Raw genomic sequence first — 10874 nt, forward strand, 5'->3', positions numbered from 1 at the left:
CGTGTCTGATGTCAAGCTAAAATTAGGAAAAATGTCTCTGATTATGAAAAGAAAGAAAATCCATCTGTTGTCAGAAGCTGCAGATCGACAGTGTTACTGTTCACAAACTGAAGCAGTCAGAGTGAAATGATGAAGCTGTTTTCACACTAAATCTGTCAATGTGACACCTACCCACACGGCTGTGCAGACGTGTGGCCAGTGTTATTTGTAACTAGATTGTAACCTCCGTGAAACGCTGTGATGATACTGGAATTCTCTGATTTTCTTTTACAAAACAAAATTGTTTTTTTTTGTTTCCATCTCTGTGCAATGCTTTATAAACTGCCTAAAACCAGTGTGAAATATTAAGTGTTTCAAACATGGATTTTGAGCATCTTCTGTGTGTCTGTTTTCACTCAGCTTTGTGTGGTAATGAATGCAGCACTGGGAGTTATGGATGGGTTAATTAGCAGTGAGAGCTCATCTCATTAGACAGTGAATGACATCAGTGCTGAGTCTACAACATGCTGTCGGAGCTCTGATAACACATTCCTCCACAGAGCTGCTTCAGCATGTTTATTTGTCTGTTTATAGACAGTGACACACATCATTAGCCCCCTGCCTCATTCATACTACAATCATCTAAATCCAAAGTTACAAAATGACATATCATTTTACCACAGCTTCTGTTACATTTGTGTATTTTTGAGAGCGAGATATTTTATTTTATTACTTTTATTTTTATTGAATGACTGTTTTTATGTCCTAGTGCATATAAAAGCTTTGAGAAAACATTTCATAATGCATGGGTAGCAGCTACGAAAGGAAAGCATACTTTTAAATGAAACTAGTTCCTTGAATGAATGCGTGCCACCTTCTTCTTTTCATGCCAAAGATCTTGTTTTTTTAGCACTCAGAGTATTTGTTGGTGGATTAGTCTCAGCTACTAGAACACCAAATTTTAGCTCAATGTCTGTAAAATGGAAAGAGTTGTAGCCATTTTTGTGTTTGCTGTGGTCAACTAGCTGTGGCGGGCATCTTTAATCGGGTTGACATCAAAAGTTAATCAGCTGTAGACGTACATCCAAGCTCTACTTCCTGAGAGTTTTTTTTTAAATTAAGACTTGCTTACAGGTTCACAAGATATTTTGCTAATAGTCAGACAAACACACACATGATTGGCCTCCTTTCATGATGCCAGGCAATAAAAATGTTGATGTTATAGTTTTGAATCTAATTTACTCGTACTGAGATGTAATTCACCTTTTCCATATTGACCAGCAATAATAAGAGTGATTGGAAAAACATATTTTTCTTTGTCATCATTAAGTTTAGTGCAGCTGCATTAGAACATATAATTCTTATATTTACATAAACAAAATCTATACAACTCAATTTGACTAATCTTTACCCTAGTTTATCTACAATTAGCCTGAATAATGAACTCATTTATAACTCTAGTTGTTTTTGTACTGTGTGTGCAGAAAAACCATGGCAAGCAAAAAGCCATCAACAAGATGTCTGTATCTGAACTAGCTGACATTTTGATCGTGTTGTTTGACTTACAGTTAATTCATGTGATAAGTTGTTAATAAAAATTATACCGTCTGGGGAAGTTTATATGTTTCAGAAAGCATCTTTATTACTCTGCACATGCCAAATAAATAGTAAAAATGTGTTTAAAAAATTAGGTTGATGTAAGATTTGTGGGCCTGTAGCTCGGTCTAGTAGCCCGAGGCTCCTGGTTCGAGCCCAGGTTGCGTCAGGAAGGGCATCCAGTGTAGAACAGTTGCCAAAGCTTATGTGCGAGGTCGATTACTGTGGCGACCCCTGCAGAAAGGAGCAGCTGAAAGAAAAGCAACAATGAAACAGGGTGACATAAGGTTTGTATACAGCAAGATGTGGAATAATTTAAACTCTTTCCCATCTGTGAAGCCTGGGTTCTGTTTAATGCAGATTAATGAGTGGACAAAATGTTTCCAGCTAAGCAAAAATAAATTAAAGGTGTGCAGTCTTTATGGGTCATGACTCAGCAGGATGACATGAAAACTTCCACAGCACATTCACATGAGAACAAATGACCACTGCTCCCTTTAAAGCTGCAACTTCTTCTCTGAGCAAACATCTCTTGTTGTCTCACCATCATGAAAACAAAAGGTTCTCATTGATTTAAATAAATGTACAAAAAGCAATTGTACAATTTACATTATTTGTCACCTTATTACTCTTTGTGCCATATATGTATGAGCGTCAGTTTTCAAAATGTGCTCCTGATGTAGCAGCAAACACCACACAGATGGTTTTATGTGCTCCAGCAGGTGTTTATAGGCCTGTCAGTAGGCAGATTTTGTAATGTCTATTGGCACCAGAAACTGGCAAAATGCTTATTAAGTATTTCAAGTTAAAGTGAATAAACTCGGTGCGGTGTAAACCATAAAAACTGAGTATCCATCTATAAAGGTGCTCAGTCTCACCAGAAAATGCATCATGGAAACAATTGCCCACATCCTTAAAACATATGTAGTATATCAAGTGTGTGATATGTTTTTGTCTTCAGTTTTGTGTAGGGCGTGCAGCGTCCAGATGAAAACTGTGTCTCATGAATAATGAACTTTGGGATCTATTATCATATATTTTGTAGCATCTTAAGCTAACCGTATTTGTTATTTCTCACCCTTCTAACCAATGAGCCAGTCGTGACAGCAAATGTAAACATCTAAACTTATCCTTTTTTTAATCCCTCCCCTCTCACCCAATAATTGCAGCCCTAAAACAAACTTTGATTTTAGTACAACTCTAAACTTGAACTTATTTTATTAAACCTTTTCAGTTATTCCATCCCTAAGCTTAACCATCTATTTAACCCCCCTTCTTTTTCCGTCTCATAAATTTCTTTCTTATGCCTATTTAACCCCTAAAAGAATTTCACAATACACTCAAAATAAGTTTCCAGATTACTTTCCATAACAATATATGAAATTGTATTTAACTCAAACACTGAGGCAAACGGCTGCCTGAGTTTTCCAGTTATTTGCCTTTTTTTTTCTGATCATTATTTTCCACGAACAGCTTCTTACATAAACGATTTAATATAAATTGCAAAATGTCTCCAATTTAGAAACAAATTAAGTTTGAAATAGCTGAAGCATGAAGCATGTGTTTGTCTTTGATACCAGGTCAGTGTAGCACAAAGCCACAGTCACGTTTATGTTCACAATTTAATAAAGTTTAGAATAAAAAAGCCTTAATAATTTTGTTAATGTGACAACAAGACATTATATTTGACTGTTTTCCAATCTATTTAGACCCCAGGAGCTTTTAGCAAGTTGGTCAAACACAGATCATTTGACAAATCACCCCCACCCTCAGCGGGTTTAATGTCTCCTGCATATTCATGGATTTTTCAGATTTCCAATCAAAGTAGCTGGCAGGTCTCTGGCGCCTCTCCCTCCTCTATGAATCATTCATGCTGTTTAGCTCACAGTTGTTTGGGTGCATCTGGCTCGAGGAGGTATGAAGTTGGCCAAATGGAGGGGCCACATGGCAGCTCCAGATGTTTTGCTTTTGTATATGCACAGCTCATCAAAAACATCAAGCCGTGCCACCCTAGAGTCTGCGCCATCTGTGGGGGGCCAGACAACAGCTTCTCGTGTTCCCTGGCTGGCGAATTAGTGGAGGACTCTTAGAAAAAAAAAAGTTTCAAGCTATTTTCAGACAGCCCTTCATGCCAAGCTCAGCAACTCTGAAGACAGGAAATTTTGACTGCACTAATGTGAAATTTTGGGCAGCAGGCTGCTAATTTGAAGTCAGCTCTTCAGCAGGAGTGCCTGGATTTAAGAGAACGTAAGCATCTGCACAGAAGAAGTGTCCTTGAGCCAGACAGCAAAGTCTTCGACAGCTGCTGGAGAAGTTTTACAACTGCAAAGTGCCTGACCTGCGTATGCGAGAAGGAAACAAGCACTTAACTCTTCAGGGATCAATTAAAAAATAACAACGCTGTTAACAATGCTAATGTCTTTCAGCCTAATTGCAACACAACATGAATCAATCAGAGCACTACAAGTTTACACAAAGTTTTTTAAATATCTGACAGGTCAGATTATTCTGAATACTGTTTTTTTTTTCAGGCTCTTTGTGCCTCCTACCCCCCACCCCTGCACCTCACACCCATCCCCAGATTCCTACCACTCTCGGTAAAATCATTATTTAGTCCTTTTGTAAGCAAGCAGTGTCCCAGATCACAAATTAATCTTTCATATGTTTCCAAGATCCAGCCTGCTGTAATCCCATCTGTATGAGACACAACAAAGCACAGCGAGAGAGCGCCTATGAATTATTCATTCATTTCTCATGAAAGGATTTCGTTATGTCTGTCATGTTTCACTCTTGCAAGGGAAAATCCATTGATCCCTGCCTTTTCTCTGACAACAAGAACAAACAAGCAACATCACATGGCTGTGCGTTTTTCCAACACGCCAACAAATAGATCTGAGGGAAAAAATGCATCGGCAGTATGGTGCGGTGCTATCTGCATATGTGCATAATGTGTGAATACGAATGCTCGCTTGCATTTTTCGCATGCACTCCGTACTAAACATTTCTTCATGCTCCCAACTAATAGTTGCAAGTGCAACCTCAGGGAAAATGTTTGAACTGGAACACAGCAAGGAGCGGAGGATAAAGTCACATGTGGCTTGCCAGTAATCATTTATCTCCAGTATTATTATAATATAATGGGCATGTCTTCTCCCTGACAAGTTGCCTTCATAATTCAGTGCAACAGAATAGAGAAAACAGCATTGTTAACAAGAAAAGGCTTTAAATCACAAGCACGGAGTACATTTCCTGTGAAATATTAATGTGGAAAGTGTGTTTGTGTACAACGAACAAAGGGCAGAGTGTTGTACATCAATGGGCTGACAGTGCTGCAGGCTCTGCTTACTCCAGCTATGGCACTCTGTGTATGTATAGGGGATTGGTGCATGAGGGAGGAGGGGGTCATTTATAATGTATAAGTCTGCTGGAGCGTGAGGTGTTGAGTCTGGTTAGGTTAGTGTGCATAGCTCAATGTGCCTGGTCTTCACCTTACTCCTAGCAGTTGTCTTATTTACTTTAAAAGCTGTCCTCTGGAGTGTTGTTTGGAATCTTGATGGATAAGACAGATCCACTTCATTTTTACAGCGATGAGCTGATCGTCTTACAAGACCGGGAGAAGGCATGTGTCTCCCTTTGAAAGTCAGACAGTCCCCATCAGTGTCCTATTACCTGCAGTTTAATGAGGTTAGATGGGTGGATGTCTTGGGATGCCTCTGTAATGCTCCTGACTCACAAATTAATAAAATCTGTCAGAGTCAAATATGCATGAGTTTCAGAAATTAGGCAACAAATTTTACCATCTGCTGTCCGATCAAATCTGAGTTGTGTTTGATCGATCTTTGTCTTGACAACAATTATTCCAAACAGCTGGTCTGAAACTGTGTTTTCTGCTTGTGAAATATCTTTAGTTGAAGAAGGCTGACATCAAAGTCTAAACTATTCATCCTCTTGTTTAGATTACTGTAATGCAAGTTTTACTTTTTACTGTAAAATGAAAACCATTATCCCCCACAAACAATATAAAACTGTGCAGCAACTGAAACAAAGAGAAGGGCAAACATAACTTTTGTTTTTATTGTGTCTGTATTGATCACCAGTTAATTCTGGGTTTTGTTTTAAATGTTTGATGTTTTAGGGTTTTGAATGATCAAACGCTTGTTTTCCAGAACTGCAAAGAAAGGGAAAGATTTGCTTAAGGGCAAAATGCTTCTAATCAGACAATGCAGGAACCCACTTTTCCTTTTTTCTTAAATATGGCAACTAATCTTATAAGCTTTGCTTTATGTTAATACAACTAATCCTGCTACAGAGATGTAAACATTTTACTAACTGTTCCACTTTTTTTTTTTTCTTAAATCTAATCACATGTGGAAAACATGTTAAATTCACATGTTTCCTCTTTAGCTGAGGTCAAATGAGCTCTCAGACTAGATATGGTCCAGGGGCCACCTATTGAAGATAAACATGTTAAAGCCTCACACTTCAGCTTGGACCCTCAGGGCGTCTAACGTTTTTTTGAACCCAATTTAAAACTCAACGAGTTTTCTTGTTGATGTTTTCATGCAGTCACACCTCAACAGTGGAATGAGCTTTTCTGGTTTTTACGCTGCATTATCTGTAATAATTATTATTTGAAGAAGCTACTTTTCAGCTCAAACAGGTTTTTAGTTAGTCAGAAACTTTATGACATGGTGCTCGTTCTATTTGATGCCTTATATGTATTATTTTGTGTTGGCTTTCCATTTCAGTTTTATTGTTCTTACTGTATTTTAAAGATAATTCCTAATTGATTCTTATCTGAGAAAGTTCCTACACTTTAGATACAAATAAAAACATTTTTTATACGTGGCATAAGCAGTTTTATTCCTTATGTACCTGTAGCTGGTTCTGTTCTCGTCACTCATGTTTTTTTCATCGCATGCTGCAGCTCTGATATGACAAGTTGCCTGTGCTGATTGTGTGCACTTGACTATGTAGATTATACAGCAGCTTGAAGGATAAGAGTGCTGTTGTTGGCCCGGGCTGCCTCCTCCCTGCCTGTCAGCTCCAAGCGGAGATGAGCTTGTGGCCCGTTCTGTCTGTTGTTAATCCTGCCTGTTCTGCTTTGTCAAAGCTGCTGTTTGAACAATGGAGCTGTCTTCTTGTCTGCTAATTTAGGAACAAACATTTGCCTGCGTAGCAAACAAGCTCTCCCAGGAAGTGCTATTAATAGGATAATTAAGCAGACGGTAATGAGCAGGATTACAGCTAATTATGACAAGATTTGTTTTGGCATTTGCCTGAGAGGCAGCAGAGTGTTAAAGTCTGCACAGGAGTTCATCACTGCAGTGAGTGAGCAGGCACCTGAGTAAACAGACTGGGACTCATTGGGGTACGGATGTGAGGCGTGCACATTTTTTATGTGTGTGTGTTTGCGGGGAGGTGTGCAAGGGAGGGCTGCGATAAACAATAAGAAGTACAACAATGTCTGTAGCACTGCCAGAGCAGACTACCAAGAATCAGCATTATTCCAACGTGCCAGTCAGGAGCTCCTAAATAAAACTGTACTCAGGATGTGCAACACAAAACTAATAAAAATGCCCATCAAACTGACTCTGAGATTCAAAGAGACATCGCCAAATATCTTACGTTATATGACATTTCAGATAATCTGTTTTATATTAAATCTTTAAGCTGGTTTTGATGCACAATTTTAGGTCATGCATTAAAATGAAATAACAGAAAATGCAAAAAAAAAAAAGATAAATTAGTTAAAGACATAGCAGTGAAGGAATGTATATCACCCGCTGCGTTTCATACCAGAGTTTTAGACTTAGATAATCTAATATTGAGAATTTACAGAGTTGTAGCCATTTTGGTCAAACCTTGAAAATAACACTAAGTGGCATATCTAATGTGATATTGTGTAATTTCTTAGCATTTGATGAATGTGTTGGGAATGACCCTCAGCTACTATCAGGCCAAATTTCTACTCAAGATCTTTAAATCTTACTAAATTATAGCCATGTTTTTGTGTTGGCTAATGTTGATTAGCTTTGCCAGCTTGAAAGCAAAAGTTAATCAGTTGTAGAGGTGTATCCAATGATTATTTCCTGAAAGTTTCATTGAAATCGATCTACTAGTTCATGAGATATTTTGTTAAAAGACTGTTAACTTCAAATAGTTAATGGCAGACTTTTAACCCTCCTGAAGCCCTCGTAACTGAAGAGAGGAAGATAAGAAGCCCTTGTAACTTAAGCTCTATTTGACCTGAAGGCCACGGGTAATAAATAAAGATAAGGATATTAAATAAAGGTACTGTGAAATTTGTTAGTGCTCAGAATATCTGTCATGGATCAGTCTCATTTACTACCACACCAAATTTTAGTTCAATATCTGGAAAAATGACTGACCTACAGCTAGTTTTTAAGATCAGCTGAACATCAAATGACAGCATAATATCATTTAAAAAAAACTTTGTTTGCTATTTGTTTTTCATGTCATCAGACACAAGTGCTATTTTTTTTACATAAAACTTGATTTTATTTTTGTCAGTACTTGTGTAAGAAATTATTTGTTCTGCTTTTTGTAATCAAACGTTTTGCTCCTACAGTGAGGGCAAAAAGGCAAATCTTTTGTTTGACAAAAACTAATAAATTAGATTTTTTTAAGGCACTGTTGTATAATTAGTAGCAGGATTGTTGTCATTTTCTCACATGATAGGAGATTAAATTAGGCCTTTCCTTCACCGGGAACAAGTAGTCAAAGGAATCAAACTGCGGGGTGACTTTACCCAAGATGATCCTAAATTCCCAAGATTCAATCAAAAAAACTGACAACAAACAAGTCCAGTTGAGGTGAGGGGGAATCTTAATGCGATTGGAGCTAAAGCTCAGACAGTGAGCCGCCTCCATTAAAGCATGCTGCACAGCCCAGCAGCTTCAGATAAGACAGCTGAGTCTGGGATTTAGAGCTTTGGCTTATCATCATCTTCACACCACTGTCTCACACTAGCAGAGTACACGGCCCCCAAATCCTCTCTGACTGCAAACCAAGTTTGTCTTTGGGCTGTATAGGTGCACTTCAGTTCGGGTGCAAGTATGTTAATGTGTTATGGCGCTTAATTAGGACCTCCAACTCTGAGGCTCCTGAAAAACACACAGCGGCTTTGGCAAGACTTTTCATTCTGTGGCAGAAGCCCGGATAAGATTATGGAGGGAGAGAGAGCTGTGTGGAGTACTGTTTCAGAAATAAAATTGCTTTTATTCCACCCAACATGTGTTCAGCGAGATTAAGGCATAATCTTGCGACGTTTAATAAGAACCCGTTTGTGGCCTTCCAGCTGAGGCAGTAAAAGTGGAGCATGTATGCTCCACTTTAAATCCTGTTTATTGAATTATAAAGAACCTTAAAGGATCAGGAACGTGACTCGTACATTTAAATATTTTGTGAAATGTTAAAGTGTGCCATTAGGTAAAGTATGCAATGTTTAGAAAACTTTTTTTCCTTTCATGTTTTAATCATTTATCTCTGTTTAATTTTCCTAAAAGAGAGAATCTGTTTGGATACAATTACTTAAAAAGAAATATTTTAGGTTTCTTTTATAGAAATCGTGCAAAAGGCATAATATCAAGTATCAAATGACATTTAGAACATTGTATTTGTAATGATGTTTCTATTTAAGAATGAACATTAAAGAACTAAACACGCAAAAAAAAAAAAAGAAAAATCATAAAATTCCACCACAGCTTACATCCTGCTCTGTTCTAAAACATAAGAACATATTGGAAATCCCCAACCTCAATTTATGTAATCCAAAGACCTTGCATGAACTTCAGTTTGAGCCCTGGCTTTCAAGAGGTATTTGGAAGTTAAAGTCTCAGATCAGATTTGGACAGATTAGAATTACGAGTTGGAAGTCTGGGAGGGGTGGATATGAGGATTTGCACTGCTCCACGAGACGGCCTTGTCACTGATAAGTTATACTGAGCCGCGGGTAAGAGGATTGCCTGGACTAATCCGAATCAAAAGACATACCATGTGAATTACATCCCGAAACAGGTTCGCTTACAAAGATTAGAAGCCTGCATGTAAATCCTGTCATACTCTACTTGGCGCTGGAAGATGAGCCTGAAAGAACAAACACAAACATGTGCTTTGTACCCCACTGCAGCTGCTGGCACCAGGTCCGCCGCAGAAATCATTGGCTTCCTTGATTACAGCTTTCTTCTCGTCATTCTTCAGAAGATTAAATGTCCATTGATGAGACAATCTGGGCCAGGCGCACTAATTATTCACACCACATCTAAGAAAGGGCACATACTGAGGGGTTGAGAATAACCATACCCAAGTGAGCTGACACCCACAGACACCCACACAGCAGCATCCTCACCCCTCCCACCCTCTTCCTCACCATTCCTCCGTCCCACACGATAACCTCTAGTTCAATGAAGCATTTATTTTTCTTCCTGTTTGACATGGCTGATTGTATCAAGGCATCTGGCAGCAGTGCTGTAATACAAGGCTTGCTGTTGAGACGTCAAAGAATGTTGCTCTCTGCTGTCATGAAAGAAAAAAAACAATAGCTTGCTTTTTTTTTTTTGCTTTTTTCCCCCCTCCTCACTCACCTCTCTGGAAATACTGAACAAACAAGACTCCTGGCCTAGAATGCTTCAAAGAGCACATGTCTGCTGGGACTGGCTGTGAAATGTAGAACAGCGTTGGCTGCTTAGCTTTGCATTTCAGCCAGCCAAGCTCATAAGAGCTCTGCTGTAAGGGTGGACTATAAGGCACCCGCTCTCCTGCTGCAGAGATGTAAACATTTTACTGCTGTAAAGCATCAACTGCAGTTTCATAAATTATCCTCTACTCACAATGTGGGTAATAAGACACAGTGATGCCAGAAGCCTGAGTTACACGGGGTCATAGCTCCTGATAAAAAAAACTGATGACTATCCCAGCGTATAGCAATGAACTGAATCTGCTGGGTCATCTGGTGTATGAGGGAGATATACTAATATAGTTACCCTACATATCAAAAGCCTGGTGAAAAATGCAGCAAAGCAAAGCTATTTTGTTGCAGATTGAGTGGATGTAAATGCTTTAGGGCGCAGTGTAAATGGGAAGCAGTGAGACGAAAGCAGTAGGAGCCTGCATAAGAAAAACTATCAAGCGGTGGTGCAAAACTCTCAGCCGCGCTATGAAGCATGCCGAATAGAGGTCTCTCACTGCAGTATAACGGCTCATAAAGCCGCAAATGGTATTTCCACTTCATTCAGTCTCAGGGCCATGTTCCAAGGAGCTCCTCAACGATGGAATTG

The sequence above is a fragment of the Kryptolebias marmoratus genome, linkage group LG11 (genome assembly GCF_001649575.2).
Source record: "Kryptolebias marmoratus isolate JLee-2015 linkage group LG11, ASM164957v2, whole genome shotgun sequence".
Classification (NCBI taxonomy): domain Eukaryota; kingdom Metazoa; phylum Chordata; class Actinopteri; order Cyprinodontiformes; family Rivulidae; genus Kryptolebias; species Kryptolebias marmoratus.